The sequence below is a fragment of the Bos taurus genome, chromosome 11 (genome assembly GCF_002263795.3).
Source record: "Bos taurus isolate L1 Dominette 01449 registration number 42190680 breed Hereford chromosome 11, ARS-UCD2.0, whole genome shotgun sequence".
Lineage (NCBI taxonomy): Eukaryota > Metazoa > Chordata > Mammalia > Artiodactyla > Bovidae > Bos > Bos taurus.
This window is the reverse complement of record NC_037338.1, coordinates 68351207-68368698: the sequence shown is the minus strand read 5'-3', so window position 1 is coordinate 68368698 and position 17492 is coordinate 68351207. Positions and strand designations below refer to the sequence as shown.

At 44.4% G+C, this 17492-nt stretch overlaps 1 long non-coding RNA gene across 14 annotated transcripts in view; it reads left to right on the top strand.

The window, feature by feature from the left end:
• LOC101905499 (uncharacterized) overlaps nucleotides 1–16517 on the top strand; it is a 58449-nt gene extending 41932 nt beyond the window's left edge. For 11 of the 14 annotated variants that reach the window (XR_009496489.1, XR_009496488.1, XR_009496486.1 and 8 more), the window contains 2 exons: nucleotides 7334–11268; nucleotides 15134–15956. This is a non-coding gene — a long non-coding RNA (uncharacterized lncRNA). Of the gene's footprint in view, nucleotides 1–1966; nucleotides 2179–7333; nucleotides 11269–14184; nucleotides 14317–15133 lie in introns of all 14 variants that reach the window. The other 3 variants (XR_003037228.2, XR_009496485.1, XR_009496487.1) reach the window with 2 other exon arrangements.
• Nucleotides 16518–17492: the final 975 nt, after the last annotated feature.

The following is a 17492-nucleotide window of genomic DNA, read 5'->3' as shown; positions in this document are numbered from 1 at the left end:
GCCCAAAGATCTAGTATGTGTGTGCTTACTCATATCTGACTCTTTGCAACCTTTGGATGTAGCCCACCAGGCTCCTCTTAACTGTGGGGTTTTTCAGGCAAGAATACTGGAGTGGGTTGCCATTTCCTCCTACAGGGGATCTTCCTGACTCAGGGATCAAACCTGCATCTCCTGTGTCTCCTGCATTGCAGGCAGATTCTTTACCCACTGAGCCATAGGATACAGGCCTCAAATTCCATTTCTCATGTCTTCACTCTCTGTCACTTAGAGATGAATTTTCCAAAGAGGGGAAAACTAGAGCAAAAGCTGTGGCCTGGGTATAGTGGTACCTAAAATTAAGAGGTAGGAGGAAGATGAGAGCCAGGGAAGACACCATGGTATTCACAGTCACTGCCCTGTCCCCTATCCCTTGTAGGCCCTGACATTCCTCTAACCAGAGAATGTTGGATGTTCCATTGAATTCAAGAGGGAAAAGTCCTAATCTATTCATAAATAGCTTGAAGTATTTTAAGTAAGGTTGGACAGTTTGGTTACAGCAGAGTTTGTGTGGTAACTTGGTAGTTCATGAGATTCTGGCTTCATTCTTTTGAGAGCATTACAATAAAAGCGTATTTATTTAGACCCATGAAGGAAGGGCTTAACTAATTACATGAAAAAAGAGTCTCTTTGTGTGTATGTGACGTCATTAGGTTTGTTTAGTTTTGGAATGACATGGTAACTTACTTATGTATGCACTAGCTGGTGGAGAGCCAAAGAAGACCGGCTTCAATGAGTAGAAAAGCCTTCAATGAGTAGAAAATCAGACGTCTCTTAAGTCACTTCAGTTTCCCAACTGACAATCACATTTATGGGATGAAATTGTTTAACTGGTCCTGATAGCATAGACACAAAAAGCAGTTGTCTCCTGTCAGAAGTTCTGGGTCACCAGGGTCCACTTTAGAGATGTTCTTAGGCAATTGACAGACTGCTGTCTGCTAAGAGTCCTGTAGGGCATCCTTGCAGCTGAGTGCTTGGAGCATAGTGGGCAGTCATAGTGCTTGGAGACAGTGGGTGATTGAGTGGATGAGTGAGTGAGAGAGTGATCGTGTGAAGGACTGAAGGAATCTTTTGCCCAAGGCATGCTGAGTTGTATAGAGCATTCTTCCCGCAGCCTCACATTATAACTTGGCTAGGTGGCTTGGGGACAAGTCTTAAGACTCAAGATTTTGTAGCAGGGAGGGAGGAAATGGCACCATGGGAAGTTTCTGCTCTAAGCTGATGACTCCACAGAGAGGGGACATTTCCAAAGTCAGTATGCTAGTGTGACTTGAGTCACAGTCACAGGATCTCTCCCTCTAAAGAAAATCAGGTAGCTGAGACGGTTTGTGGGGCAAGTGAGAGGCCCATGGAGGTAGGAGAGTTCCTGTTGGCAACCTGGATCTTTCTCAATGAAGGCAGCTACTTTATAAGTTGTCTGTAGGAGGCTGTCCACCACCCTTCCTCCTCACTGCTTGGATTCTAATTCAGGAGCCTCTCAGGTTCATTCCCTGGCTTTTGCTTACCCAGCCTGCCCTGGCCTCTGGCTGTGTGCCCCTGGTGATTATTAGCCTGGCTGAAAATTATGCCCTCTACAAGGTTAAAGCAAATTGGGAGGTTCTGGCTCTGGCTCCAGGGGGACCGGGGTCTGTCACCTGGCCCTGCCTTGTGTTTCCTGGCATGCTTTCTTGGCCACCTTTTTACCTTTACACAGTCCTCCAAGCCCATATTTCTGCCTGAGTGAGGATTAAAGCCTGGCTTCTTCAGAGGGACTGTGGGCGCAGGAATGTCAGTACTTTAGAAGTATCTGACGCCAGTCCCTGTGTTGTGCTTTAGGAGAATTACCAATTTCATACAGATGATCTCATGTTGAGGGTGGTTGGGAGACAAGGACATGGAGATTTTTCATATTCACAAAAGGATTTACCCTGTTTTTTTTTTTTTTTTTAAGCATTAAACCTGCTTTCCAGAATCAGATTTAATTTCCGTGCTTTAAATAATGTGCAGTTATTTGCATCAGAAAAAACTTTGGAGATTTTTTAGAGAAATTTCCTGTTTCAGAAATGAACAAAACTACGGGAGGTCTAGGAATGGCGAAGCAGACACTGTGTGAGGGGAAGTCTCAGTCCCTCCTTGAGGAGCATTTCTTGAGCCATTTTTCAGGTAAGAGAGGGAAAAATGCGTTCCTTCCCTTGGAATGCTCTGCTCACCCTCCTGGTTAACTCAGATTGGGTAATTCCTGCCCCCATTGACTTTTACTTTAGTCTTTTCAGTCTGAACACCAAATGACATGGTAATGTCTTAGTATTTTATATTCTTAAGCTGGCTTTAAATAAGTGAAAACCTTTATTACAGGTTGTGAATGACTGAAGGCAGCTTTACTAAGTTAGCAAAATGTCATGGAGGATCTTCAAGGATCCTGAGTTAATTGGTTGAGTAGATTGATTGATTGTTAAAATTATCCAGTCTATAATAGGTACTTGTAAAGTCTACGCATTTATCAATTACTTATTAACTGTAGAGTTATGTGATAATTTGATATAAAGTGATAAGGTATGACAGGTGTAAGACTAATGCTGTGGGAACTCAGAGAGGAAAGATTATTTTTAGCTTTTGGATCTAGAGAATCAGGGAAGTTTTGTGAAAACAGGTTTGTCTAACACTAAATAAACTTGCACCCTAGTCAGAGGTGGCGTTGATTACAAAGGGAAATCTATTCTCTTCATTCATATTATTAAAATTCGGAGTTAATAGCAACACAGTGCATTTCTTTTCATGGTTTCTTTGCTAATCTCTAAAGCAGTTTTTCAAAGAACAGACGTTTGGTAAATAAGAGGAGTCCACTCTCTTTTATTAGGTAGTATCTCTGCAGCTGGCAGCTGGGGGCAAGGGTGGACCCAGTCAGGGAGGCTGTTCTTTCAAGAAGCTTGTTTGAAGAGAGGAGTGTTAATGAAGGGGGACACGGGATCTAGGGAGGTCTATTTATTTTTTGAGACCCAAGCATGATCTTGCACTGGGGAAAAAGTAGAGAAGGAAAAGTTGAAGACAGAAAAGAGAATAACAATTGTTGAGCAAGTCTCCTGGGGAGAAGAGTCTGCTGTATCCGAAGCACCGGTAGAGAGATTAAACTTGAGCAAAAGACAAGGCTATGGCTGATTTTAACTGTCACCACACACCACCAGCTACTGCTTTCCTACCTTTTGCTAGCACTCTGTTGAGCACTGTCAGGTCTCATTTGTTCAGGGCGAGGGGCATGGTGTTGGGGCGAGGGGTGTGATGGGCAGAAGGGTTTGGTAAGATTTTGGAGAGACATTTTTCTTCTGTTGGGCTATGTGTTTTCTGGGCAGCAGAAATTGAGGTCATTTGCCAGGAGCAGGTGGGAGAGTGGGGATAGTGGCATGTCTTTTAAAAGCTGTCTTGCTCGTGGAGTGATCTGGAGACACATGGGAGGATAACTGAACAGTGCTGAAGACCCAGCTGATATTGGAAGCAGCAGCTTTCTGGAGGGAGCAGCCCTCATGACTAATGATTGCTTTAGCAGTGCCCACTCAGCAACTTGGGGGTTAAAGCAGAGTATATTCATATTCAGATAGGAGCTGTGTTCTGTGGGCAAATGGAAGACTTGGAGTAGGAGGCAGCTGGATTTTGTAGCAGAATGGTCATCTTGTTGACTAAAGAAAGAAGTGAATTGAGGAGAGGACTGATAGGCAGCAAAGTGATGAGGGAGGTGGTATCGAGAGGCTGGAAACCTCAGTGAAGTTGAAGAAGCAGCTGTAGATGAGATGAGAAAGAGGTCCTATAGATGGGAGGATATAGGAGATCGTGAGCAGGCAGAAGGTCTGACTTGAAGTGGAAAGGCAGACTGATCAAGGAGGCAAAGTCCTCGATGAGTGAGAGGTTAGTAACTTAACAGCAATGAGGAGGAGGGGCATAGTTGTTTGGTATAGACCTCGGCCAAGGGAGGGTTTTTTTTTTTTTTTTTTTTTTTAAGGTTATAGGAATAAAACAACACTGAGACAGAGCATCTGTTTCTCCTTTGGATACCACTGGGTACTGAAGGATGATTTTTATGGTAGAATCTTCATTGTCCAGAAACCAAGTTCCTTAAGGAGTGTCAGGTTTCAACTAGGAAAAAGATGTCCAGAAGCATCTTTTAGTCCTGCCTTCTGCACAGCTGGCTGAATACCATAGAGTTTTAGCACTGGGGAGGCAGGTAGTTCTGGCCAAGTGGGACAGCCTCCACAAGAGTACTGGGTCTGTAGGCAGAGTTTGCAGCAACAAGGACCAAGTACTCTCGCAGGGAAATCCCATTTGGCCACTAGGGTTTTTTAACTGTTCGGGATCAGAGTGGGGCCAATGCTTATCTTCTGTGAAAGGCTGAGGGAAAACTTTAATGGTTTCTTGCTTGAAATACTAGGAGTTATTGGACTCTTGAGCCTTATATTCCTGTGGGGTTTGGAATGTATTTTTTCCCTCTGTAGTGACAGCAAATAATGCCCTAAAGCCCACAGTTTGAAAGGGTCTGGAAATACTCAGATTATTGTTTATAAAGATGTTTTTGGATTTTCAGTGGCTCAGGATTTCTTTGACATTGTTAGTGTATTACTCAAACATTTAAAAAAGAAGCCTCTTAATAGATGAAAACGAGCAAGCAAGTAAAATTTTTACATTTCTTTTGCTTTTTTCTTGATTAATTTACACCACCACCATGGCTGTAAAACCAGATATGAACAGCTCAGAAAATGATTGCTTACGCAGCCATTTTACCACAGGAACCTACTAAGTACAGCTCTGTAGTCCCCAGCAGAAGAGGCTGTGTGGCTCAGAGCCTCAAGTGCATTGCACCCATGACAGTGCTTTCTAAATTGTTCATAATTGCTTTTGCCGCATAAACATGAGAAACTAGTGTGTGACATAGCCACCATAAGCAAAGATAGAAGACAGTCAACAGGCTGGGAGAGAGTTTGGGGATGTATGTGATAGTGGGTTAATTTCTATACTATATAAAGGGTTTCTAAAAATCAATAACAATAAGACAACAGACTCTAGAAAATGGGCAAAGAATACAAGTAGACAAGTCACAGTGGGGCAAACTAAGTTTCGTTTAAAGAAGTGCTTATTCTTGAGCACAGTGTTCTCTGGATGAGAATGTTCCTTGCATTGGTAGATATCCGTGAGTAGGGACTGTGAAATGCTGTGTGGCTATGAAAACATAACAGTAGCTTCTGTATCAGTGAAAAAGCAAGTATACCTCACAGGACTGTGAAAATAGGGGTCAGTGAAAGTATGGGTCCTGAGTTTTCTGGGGACAGTTCCAACTTTGTTTTCATTTTAAATTTGTCGCAAAATGTGACTTTTATGCCCGTGTAAGGCCTGAATGTAAATAAATTCATATCCACCCCCCTAAAAAAGAAAAAAGCAAGTACAGAGCAGTATGACCAGAATGTTCCTATTTATGTATTTATTTTTTAAAAGATCTATTTACTTACTTTGCTTTCTGGCTGTGGTGGGTCTGTGTGCTGCACACAGGCTTTCTCTGGTTGCAGCGAGCAGGGCCACTCTGCATCGTAGTGCAAGGACTTCTCGTTGTGGTGACTTCTCTTATGGTACACAGGCTCTAGGCGTGCGGGCTCAGTGGTTGCAGGGTATGGGCTCAACAGTTGTAGCTCTTAGGCTTAGTTGCTCCACAGTATGAGGGATCATCCTGAACCAGGGTTTGAACCAGTATCCCTTGCATTGCAAAATGGATTCTTAACCACTGGGCTGCCAGGAAAGACCCCTGCTTATTTATTTATTTATTTTTAATGTTCTCACTTATTTAATTTGGGATGTATTCATCTTGACTTAAATTTTATTAGAGGATTCCTTTAGGTTAAACAATATTTAAGGCTGTATTTTTTTTTAATGTATTCATTTATTTTTATTTATTTTTGGCTTTGCTGAATCTTCATTGCTACACATGGGCTATTCTTTGTTGAGGGACATGGGCTTCTCATTGCGATGGCTTCTCTTGTTGTTCAGTTGCTCAGTTGTGTCCGACTCTATGCGACCCCATGGACTGCAGCAGGCCAGGCTTTCCTGTCCTTCACCATCTCCTGGAGCTTGCTCAAACTCTTGTCCATTGAGTTGGTGATGCCATCAAACCATCTCATCCTCTGTCATCCCCTTCTCCTGTCCTCCAATCTTTCCCAGCATCAAGGTCTTTTCTAATGAGTCAGCTCTTTGCATCAGGTGGCCAAAGTACTGGAGCTTCAGTTTCAGCATTAGTCCTTCCAGTGAATATTCAGGGTTGATTTCCTTTCAGTTCAGTTCAGTTCAGTTGCTCAGTCGTGTCCGACTCTTTGTGACCCCATGAATCGCAGCATGCCAGGCCTCCCTGTCCATCACCAACTCCTGGAGCTTACTCAAACTTGTGTCCATCGAGTCAGTGATGCCTTCCATCCATCTCATCCTCTGTCGTCCCTTTCTCCTCCTGCCCCCAATCCCTCCCAGCATCAGAGTCTTTTCCAGTGAGTCAGCTCTTCGCATGAGGTGGCCAAAGTATTGGAGTTTCAGCTTTAGCATCAGTCCTTCCAATGAACACCCAGGACTGATCTCCTTCAGAATGGACTGGTTGGATCTCCTTGCAGTCCAAGGGACTCTCAAGAGTCTTCTCCAACACCACAGTTCAAAAGCATCCTCTAGTATTGACTAATTTGATCTCCTTGTTGTGCATAGGACTCTCAAGAGTCTTCTCCAGCACCACAGTTCAAATGCATCATTTACTTGGCACTCAGCTTTCTTTATGGTCCAACTCTCACATCCATACATGACTACTGGAAAAACCATAGCTGTGACTAGATGGACCTTTGTTGGCAAAGTAACATCTCTGCGTTTTAATATGCTGTCTAGGTTTGTCATAGCTTTTCTTCCAAGGAGCAAGCGTCTTTTTAATTTCATGGCTGCAGTCACCATCTGCAGTGATTTCGGAGCCCATGGCAGGGAAAAAAGCATTAGTGGCTGGGAATTTGCAGAAATTGTGGGAGGGTATTGGATAGGGGGGTCCAGGAAGCTTTTATAAGGAGGTGGACACGGTGGTTGCAGCTAACACATGATTGCTGTAGTGCTGTGTAGCTTGTATAATGTTTGACAGTGATCCACCGCCCCCCCAACCCCCAAGATCTTTTCTATGGACGTCTGTTGGTTGGATGCTCCAGAAACTATCCTGATACTCCCCTTCCTGCCCAGCGGAAGCCGTTTTCAATTCAGATTCCAAAAGGGAAGCAAAACTTCCCAACAAAGGGCTTGTCGTTCCCTTTCTTTCATGTAATTTACACAGACCCGGAGGACACTTGACAAAGCCAGAGAGAGCTGTGGCCTTCCCAGCCCTGCCAGCACTGAGTAGGGAATGAGGAGAAGGAGAAGTCTTTCATGAGGTGAGACTTGAAGACTGCTCTGAGCAAGTACATCAACGAATATTAAGACTCCATGGAGTGCCCTAAAGATGCCAAGGTCTCCATGTAGCTGGATTGGAAACAGGGCAGATCCAGTCACTGCCACACTAAATAAGCACTCTTGCTCATTCCTCAGGAAGAAAGACCCAGTTGATGGAAGAACCTGTTGTTTCTTCTTAACATCCACTTAATTACAAACTTTGAGGACAGTAGAGATTGTGGGCTTCGACTGCCCAGCATCATTCTCCCTTCTTAGATAAGAGCACCTCAATTTTCCTTTTAGGGATCACCTCCTTCCTATTCTGAGATCAGTTTTGGTGGAGTTGAGTCCATTCTTTGGCTCTAGGTGGAGGACACCTGACTGTGCCAGTCAGAGAAGGGCATGGTCTCAAATTCAGGCCAGTTGGGACTCTGGATTTTCATTGAAATTGCTCAATGAATTCTTATTTCTTTTCCAGCTGGGTTGCTAAGCCTCTAGAATGTATGTAATTCTGAGGTTATTGGTGACCATCTTAGTACCTCAGGGGGAATTCTGAAGACAAGACAAGTGAAAGCTGAGCTGCAAGATCTAGAAATGGAGACTAATGACATTTTTCGAGCACCAGAGAGATCTAATCATGCCTGAAGCTAGTCTAAGTCTGGATATCTCATTTACATGGGTCTAGGCTTCCCCCCACCCCCTTTTTTTCATTTTGAAAGTTTGATTTGGATTTTTGACACCTGCAGCTGATGGAGTCTTAATTCATGTCATGAATTATGTGTAGTTCTCATTGTAAAGTGTGGTTTGGCTTTTCTTAACATGACCTTTTGTCTTACAGTGCTAAATTTTTAGTTTGCTATGTGAATCAATTAGTTTGCTATGTGAGACCATAAGGAACCTAGCATTATTTTCTCTATATGGAAAAAATGGGAAGGAAGGAGGGAATGGGAAGAATATGGGATGCTGAATTTAAAGAACCCTGAAGTCCCTAGGTGCCTAGGAACCCTCAGACCCTATCTGGTCTTTCTGTTCTAAGTGCCCCAACTGTTCTATGCTTTTCCCTTATAATACATCATCATAGTAATGATATGTTCATGCAGTATTTTGATTAAGGTCTCTGTCTCCCTCATTGACCTGGCAATTCTATGAGGGCAGTGATTTTGCTAAATGTTATATCCCCAACAACTAGTCCAGCATGTGGTATTCAGCAAATGTTTATGGAATGAATTGACATGAATAGTTACACAGATTGGACTGATCCTCCTCGATTATTGGGGTTAGGATTGTGGCAGAATTGGCAAAAGCAGGGAAAGCAGTCCCTTTGTATTTCCTTTGTATTTCCTACACTACCCACACCACCAACACACGAGAATTTTTGTCTTAAATGAGATAGTTAATTTCAATTTGGTTGGGAAACCCTTTATCAAACCTTTAGTGCTTATGTTGTTGTTAGAGCATTTTATTGAGGAATTAAATAGTGTGGTGGTTGACTGAATCTGTGGAAAGCCTTGCAGAGGAGTGGGTCAAATCTGTGTGATTAACAAGCAGTCTTGCTTGCTCCTTTGTCTTTATGAAATCAGGCTTGCCCAGAAATGTGTTTGAGACTGTAAGAAGGCCCAGGCAGTCAATGAGGGAGAGGTTGGGGATGTTGGAGACTTGACTGTCTTAACCAGAAACAAAAGCAGTAAAAGGTGGTCCTGGGAGGAGGGGACGGGTATCCTGAAGCTCACTCCTTCCCCGCTCCCCTCTGGACCGGGCCCAGCAGAAGCTCCAGGGCACGGTCCCACCCCTGCCTCGCCACACAAAGCCTCCCCCTCCCAGCCGAGGCTGTGGTTCTTCCCTTCCCCCAGCCTGCCTTCCCTGAGATGAGGCGAGTGTTTCCCAAGGCCCATGTGACTTCCACTGGCAAGTGACGACTACAGACGGTTTACCAGTCAGTAAAACTGCCAAAGGCTTTTGTGCTGTAATAATCCTTTTCCTGTTTAAAACTCAGGGGATTTTCTACTGTTGCCAGTACTTTTTCAAGTCAGCAATTACAGTGTGGATTATGTAACGGCTAGGTATTAAAAATAGAAAAGACCAGAGTGTGCATCTATTTTAACCAAATGAAAACAGAGCAGAGGGAGGGGAAAGGAGGAGAGGGAGACCAGAGGAGGAGGGGGACAGAATTACACGACGAGAAGCAGAGAGATCGCATCACGTGACCAGACAGCCCAGCTCACAGTTCACCCTGCGCTTCTGTCCTGCACTCCTATTCAAGGCCTCCTCCAGGGAGGGGACCCTGCGAGATTTCTGAGGACTCAAGACCCTCCTGGGTATTCCTCACCCTGAGGAATGTTTGCCTGCCTTGGGGTGTTTGCCTGCCTCTGACAAGGAAAGTAACCAAGAGGGGGAGGGATTGAATTTGGTGTTCTCTTCCAGCCGCGCCGCCTTCTCTCCCTACCCACTCACCCCCTCTCCCAAGTCCAGGACTCCTGTGTCTTGATTTCCAAGGTCTTAGAGCTCTGCTTGTTTCTCTTGTTGCAGTGTTAGCATCACGGGATGGTTTATGGAGGAGTCTTTAGCATCCCAGGTCTCTTATCAGTCCCTTGCCAAAGCCACCCCAAATAAATATATAATGTAATTGAAACCCCTGTATTGACTGTGAAAAATGGCTTCAGACCCAACCCTCCTGCTTCCCCACTGCAACTCCTCTTCCCACACTGGATTGCTACCTCTAAACCCTTCAGGTGGTGCATAGGAATTCAGAGGCTACCACTGATTTGTTCTTAGGTGACTTCTCCTTGCTAATCCCCCACCCCTACCCTGAATCAGGAAATCTTTTTGTTTTCCAGGAGACCTACTGAATTACTTTAAGTACCTCTAATGGTGAAATTTTAGGTGCCAGGTGGGTCTGGAGCAAGGAGGATATTTTTGGAAGGAGGACTTCTAAGAGTCTGACAGATCACATCAAAATACACCAGGCTTTCTACTATGTCACCATTTATACAGAGGAACCCACAGAGGGAGGTTTTGAGTTAATCACTTATACCTAGTCTTTGAGCCTACATAGAGCCTATCCTGAAAGTATCCTACCTTGTAGGTCTTGGGTGGCAGGAAGTGATGGGTACTTTGAAGAAGAAGCTCACTGTTTCCAAAGAGTGAACCTAGATGTGTTTGGTGGGGTTAGGGAGAGAGACCTAAAGTCTGGATTGTCAATAGAATCAGTTGCAGGCATTATTAGAAAGTTAGTTCCTCATCATTGCTTCTGTCCACTCCTGCACCTGCCCCATCACACTTCATTCTCAGAATCTTCATCTGCATTGGGGGTGGAAGAGAGTGTCAGCAATTCATAATAACACTGGTCCCAGCTCCATCCAACTCCACCCAGCCCTGCCCAAAGTAGAGGGAGTGCAGGGAAAGGAAGAGGGATCTAATTTGTGAATTTTAGGCATCATTTCACTAGATAGGAAGGGGAACCTGGGGACCTTCCTTAGGGCCTTTCAAATCATAATACCAACCTGCCCTGGGAAATGTCCATGGGGTAGCACGTCTCTTGTTGGTTTTTAGGTCTTTGATTCTGGATTCCTGTTCACATTCTCACCAGAGGCTGACTTTGGTAAGGACTGCCAAACATCTGATATGGTCCAGATTTTAATTCTTCCAACCCACTGTGTCCATTAATGCACTTGAACATGCCTGATCAAGTTCCTGGCCTTGGGTGTGGTCAGGGTCAGTGTTGCATCAGTCACCTGTTATCTGGACAGGCTGGTCACTCCAGACCAGGCAGTCAGCAGAAGCTGGAGGTCACAATGAGTATCTGCCTTCCACGTCCCATCCCACTCCTGAGACTTTAACAAGGTAAGGAGTCCACTGAAGCACCTGCCTTAGGGGCTGCCAGGGGCTCGAGTCAGTCCAGGACTAAATCATTAGTAGGGTTCACAAAGGAGCCCTTTCTGCCTAAACTCAACTTTGTGCTGTGGCCTTCCCATTCCCACCCCCATAGATAAGACCATAAGGAGACATGGTAACTTGGCCACAGCACCTGCCCCATCACACTTCATTCTTAGAGCCTTCATCTTCACTGGGGGTGGAAGAGAGTGTCAGCAACTCGGAATAACTGGTCCCAGCTAGTTGGGTATACTGGTCATTCCTATCCTTTTTCTGAAAGGGGTCACCTTTCCTCTCATTAAAATATCCAAGGTATTTTCACCCCTCCACACACACGCACACACACACACACACACAGACACGTGTGTACACATATAGGGGGTGTTTCTAGTGTCTGTCGCTTAAGGTAGTACTAGTAGTCATAAGCTGGTATGGACTGGGTAACACTTCAGTTCAATTCAGTCATTCAGTCATGGCCAACTCTTTGTGACTCCATGGATTGCAGCACACCAGGCTTCCCTGTCCATCACCAACTCCTGGAGCTTGCTCAAACTCACGTCCATTGAGTTGGTGATGCCATCCAACCATCTCATCCTCTGTTGTCCCCTTCTCCTGCCTTCAGTCTTTCCCAGCATCAGGGTCTTTTCCAGTGAGTCAGTTCTTTGCATCAGGTGGTCAAAGTATTGGAGCTTCAGCTTCAGCATTAGTTCTTCCAATGAATATTCAGGACTGATTTCCTTTAGGATTGACTGGTTTGATCTCCTTGCTATCCAGGTGACTCTCAAGAGTCTTCTCCAACACCACAGTTCAGAAGCATCAATTCTTCGGCGCTCAGCTTTCTTTATGGTCCAACTCTCACATCCATACATGACTACTGGAAAAACCATAGCTTTTGATTATACGGACCTTTGATGGCAGAGTAATGTCTCTGCTTTTTAATATGCTGCCTAGGTTTGTCATAGCTTTTCTTTCAAGGAGCAAGTGTCTTTTATGGCTGCAGTCACAAGCCAGGGGGAGCGTTTAAATAGATTTAATTTTTGTTTATCTGGCTGCATCAACAAATTTGAGACACAGTAGTGCTTCTGTATGGAGAAGGCAATGGCACCCCACTCCATTACTCTTGCCTGGAAAATCCCATGGACGGAGGAGCCTGGTGGGCTGCAGTCCATGGGGTCGCTAAGAGTCGGACACGACTGAGTGACTTCGTTTCACTTTTCACTTTGATACATTGGAGAAGGAAATGGCAACCCACTCCAGTGTTCTCGCCGGGAGAATCCCAGGGACGGGGGAGCCTGGCGGGCTGCCGTCTGTGGGGTTGCACAGAGTCGGACACGACTGAAGTGACTTAGCAGCAGCAGCAGCAGTGCTTCTGTAACATGGGACATTCATATGGGCCACAGAGCAAGGTGTAAATGGTAGATCTCTTGCAGTAACTCCATGACCGGGGTCAGAGCTTGACAACTATCTCCCTTTACCACACATAGTACCACACCCCTCAGACCACACATAGTACCACACCCCTCAGACCTCTTGGTCTGATTCTGACGTCAGATTCAGAAATAAGTTTGGGAAATGAGCCAAGACAGGCTGAGGGTTGGGCCTCAGGACTCCACCTATTTGTCACAGCTCCTCTGGCTGGAAGTACCAGGAGGCAGGAGTGAGAGAGGTGGTGAAGCGCCTGATACGACTGCAGCCACACCTTGAGCTACTCTGTCACCCAGCAGAGTATGGGGGTGGGGGGAGGAAGGAGAGCGGGAGGAGGGACGGGAGGGAAGGGGAAAGGGTGAGGGGCTTGGAGCTGGGCAGGGCCAGATTGACAGGGATGTCTCTGTTTCCACCAGGGACTGAGACTCTGTTTGCTTCTGGGACTGAGATTCAAGTGTTGGGGGTGCTAGTCTTGGGAAAGTCAGCAGGGGGTGTGCTGGCAGCCAGCTTCAGCCTTGGAATAATCTGAGTCCAGGCTGACCAGGGTTGCTAAACACAGAGCCGTGCCAGCCCCTCCTCTCTACCCTCTTTCCTTCCAACCAGACAGACAGGCCTAGGCTCCAAAACTCTTGTTTTGTCACAAAAGGAAAGATGAGGAACAACTCACTAGCACTTCCTGCCCTGAGGAGTTTGCATTTTAACTTTTTTTCTTTTTGTAAAGTTTTTATTTAATTATCTGGTTGCACTGGGTCTTAGCTGTGGCATGTGGGATCAAGTTCCCTGACCAGGGATCAAACCCAGGGCCCCTGCATTGGGAGCATGCAGTCTTAGCCACTGGACCACCAGGGAAGTCCCAGGGGTTTGCATTTTAAAAGGATACTTTCAGAGTATTATTACTATTAGTATCACTAAAAATGTTAACTTCTCCTCTGGTCAGTTTTGGTCATTTAAAATTTTTTATAAAAAGTAAAGAAACCTTAAAATTATTAGCATAAAATTTACAGTGTTTTTTCCATATATACTGTATTTAATCTTCCTTTCTTCATTCCCAGAATTTTTTTTGGGGGGGGGCGCCACGGTGTGCCCCGTATGGGATCTTAATTTCCTGCCCAGGGATGGAACTCACACCCCCTGCAGTGGAAGCATTAAATCATGAAGAAGTTAACATTTTTAGTGATACTAATAGTAATAATACTCTGAAAGTATCCTTTTAAAATGCAAACCCCTGGGACTTCCCTGGTGGCCCAGTGGCTAAGACTGCATGCTCCCAATGCAGGGGCCCTGGGTTTGATCCCTGGTCAGGGAACTTGATCCCACATGCCACAGCTAAGACCCTGGACTGCCAGGGAAGGCCCTCATGCCTTTTGTTTATGATTAGTTTTGTTAGAGGTCTATTTTCTAATAACCAGCTTTTGTGTTATGTCTTTTGTCTTCTATTTCATTGTTTTACTTTTTAATCAGTTTTAAACTAGTTTTGTAGTTGAAAAATAATACAAAGGATCATTTTCATCTTATTAAAAAGACCAGTTACCCAAAAGAACGGACAAAAGATTAAAAGAGAATTTTATGTGACTTAAAAGACCTTACTTACAGGTAAAATAATGCATCTTAATGGTGGGCCTCTGGGCTTGAGTGGGGATGGGAGGCATCTTAGAGCGAGTGCCCCGTGGAGGAAAACCTGGGTCGCGCCCTGGAGGCTGCTGACCCTACCTGTGATTTAGTTACTGCTCTTAGTCAAGGCACAGACCTCTGCTTCCTCCCTGGTAAATCGTGACTAATAAAAAATGGCCCCACCTGTCTTAATCACTCGCTGTATCAGTTCAGTTTCTGAGTGTGAGGGAGATAACACACCTGAACTTGCTCTCGTCCCTCTGCTCCCAGTCTGTCAGCTACCGCAGGCGGCAGGGAGGGGCTGTGGGTGAGCCCAGCCTTGCCTGGGAGGGCTGCCTCCCCAGGCTCTGGTGTGTAGCCTTACAGGAACATTATATTGAAGGGAAGTAAAGTATCTTATTCTCTCTTTAGCTTTTGCCTGCTCCCTTATCTCTTCTTCAGCTAGGTTTTGTTATTGATTTTATTTTTAGGTGTTTATAATTCTTTTTCTGTGGAGAAGTGAGTGGGAGGGGTAGGTGTGCTGGAAACAAGCCCAAAGAACTGGGAGTCAGGAACCAGGTGGTCTGTATCTACAGTTCTCAAATGTTTTGGTCTTGGGACCCTTTTTATGCTCTTTAAAAGTATTGAGGGCTTTAAATACTTTTGTTTGAACTTTAAAATTAGTTTATTATTTTAAAATAACAGTAACAAATCTTTTACATGTTAACATACTTCTTATAAAAATATATTTTCTAAAAGAAAAAAGAACAGTTGTATTGTTTTATAGTTTTGCAAATATCTCTTTGTTTTTTTTCCCCAGGCTGCTCCATGTAGCATGTGGGATCTTAGTTTTCTAGACCAGGGATCGAACCCACGCCCCCTTCATTGGAAGCATGGATCACTGGACCATCAAGGAAGTCCCAGCAAATCTGATTAACGAATAGCCTAATAGAAGACAGCTGGATTCTCATGCCTGCTTTTGTGTTCAATGATATATTGCTTTCCTTGAAGTAGATGAATGAAATTCAACTTCATACAGATTCGTATTTGGAAAAAGTAAAAGTATTTTAAGAGCCTTTTCAGATAATCGTGGATATCTTTTTATTCAAAGTCATAATATTTTGATAAAGACATTTACACAGCAGTGAAAATTATATATTATACATTGTGTGTGTGTGGGCTCAGTCACTAACTCATGTCCGACTCTTTTGTGGACCCTTGGACTGTAGTCTGCCAGGTTCCTCTGCCCATGTAATTTTCCAGGCAAGAATACTGGAGTGGGTTGCCATTTCCTACTCCTTGATCTTTTTTGATATGTCACCAGAATTGGACAGATGGCATATTCTGAGAGATTAGTTGCAGTGTGAGATCTGAAACCATATCAGTGAATTTCTCATACTCGGTTATATTAGGGCTTCATTGTGGCTCAGCAGTAAAGAATCCGCCTGCAGTGCAGGAGACATGAGTTCGATCCCTGGGTCAGGAGGATGCCCTGGAGAAGGAAATGACAATCCACTGCAGTGTTTTTGCCTGGAAAATCCCATGGACAGAGGACCCTGGCAGGCTATAGTTCATAGGGTTGCAAAGAGTCAGACACTTCTTGGTGACTAAAAAGCAGCTATATTAAAGTCTGTTGGTCTGTCTTGTGCGTTGAATGGGTCTTTTATTCATGCCTGATTTTCTAACATCGTGCATTGGTCATTGGAAATAATGGCTCAGTGATTTATGTAAATCTTCCAAATGTAGACACATTTCAGTTCGTAATACCATATTTGTTGTTATTACCACTAATTTCATCACCAAGTCTAGATATTGGGAAGCTGTCAAGCTCATTCTGTCAACAGTTTTCACTTGACAGCTCAAATTTTATCGGCAAAAAATCTAGCAGTTTCTTGATTTGACAAGCTCACTTCATTCATTTTTGAGAACACATCTTCCATTACCCGTCTGTATTATCAAAGTTTGTCAATCGTTCTTTCTAATAAAAAGGATGTTCCCCCCCAAAAGCAGGTAGTTTAGCTCTCCATGCAAACAATAACATAAATGCATTCAGCACTTCAGCACAAGTGGTTTGTGCATAGACTCTAACAAAATGTATACTCAAGGGTCATGTTTTAATAAGATAAATAATTATTGCTCCATTGTAGACATTCTTAGGTGTAATTGACCTTTTTATTAAAACAGAAGTGCTTGGGAATGAAGAATATGACTGTGTTGATTTGCGTTAAGGCCCCAGCAGTTCTATCTCCTGTTGCTTTTATGTTAGTACAAATGTCAACATAGTGAACACTGCAAAAAAAATCTTGGTATTATTAAAAAAAAAAAGTCTTGGTATTATTATGGACTCCCCCCCCCCCCCCCCCCCCCCCTGCCGCAGGAGTCCAGAGATGATAATACAATAGCTACTGATCTGTGTGATCATGGGCAGTGATGACTTGTGGGCTCCAACACCTTAGTCAGCCTTCCTGGGTCTCAGTTTCTTCAACTGCATGAGGGGCCTGGTTGGGTTCTTAGTCTCTCCATACTGTTGAACCCTATTTTCTAGTCCTTGGAGCCACTTCTGCCCCAACAGCTGTGCTACAACTCTCTTCTCTGTCCCTCTCATGTCTGATTTTGTCTCCATAGCTCCCCCTTAGCCCACTTTTTATAGGTGGGTGTCCTTGTTTGATGTGCTCCTTCACTCCCTGGGTGATCTTATCCCTTCCCTGGTCTTTAACCATCACCTGCAGGCTGACAGCTTCCAAATCTCTATCTTTAGTCCAGGTATCTGTCCTGGTTTCCAGTTCTATGATTCCAGCTTCCCTTTGTACCTCTTCACCAGTATGCTTATAGGCATGTCACAGGCAGATTTCATCATCTTCCTCCACACATTGCCTTCTCTTCCAGAATAGCCAGTCTTGGTTAATCCTTCATCCACCTAACCGCTTAAACCAGAAGCCCAGGAGCTCTTCCCCCCTTATCCAGTTCCCTTCTGTCTAATCACCCAGACCTATTGGTTCTGCTCCCTAAATATTTCCCCAGTCACTCCCTGCTCTCCAGTTCTTCCACTACTGCCTTGGACAGGCCCTCATCATTTCTTAAACTACTGCAAGAGCCCTCTCCCTGGTCCCCTGTCCTCCCTTTCAAACCCATACTCTAGCTTAGGCTGGAAACCATAAATTTTTTTGTTTTCCCATTAA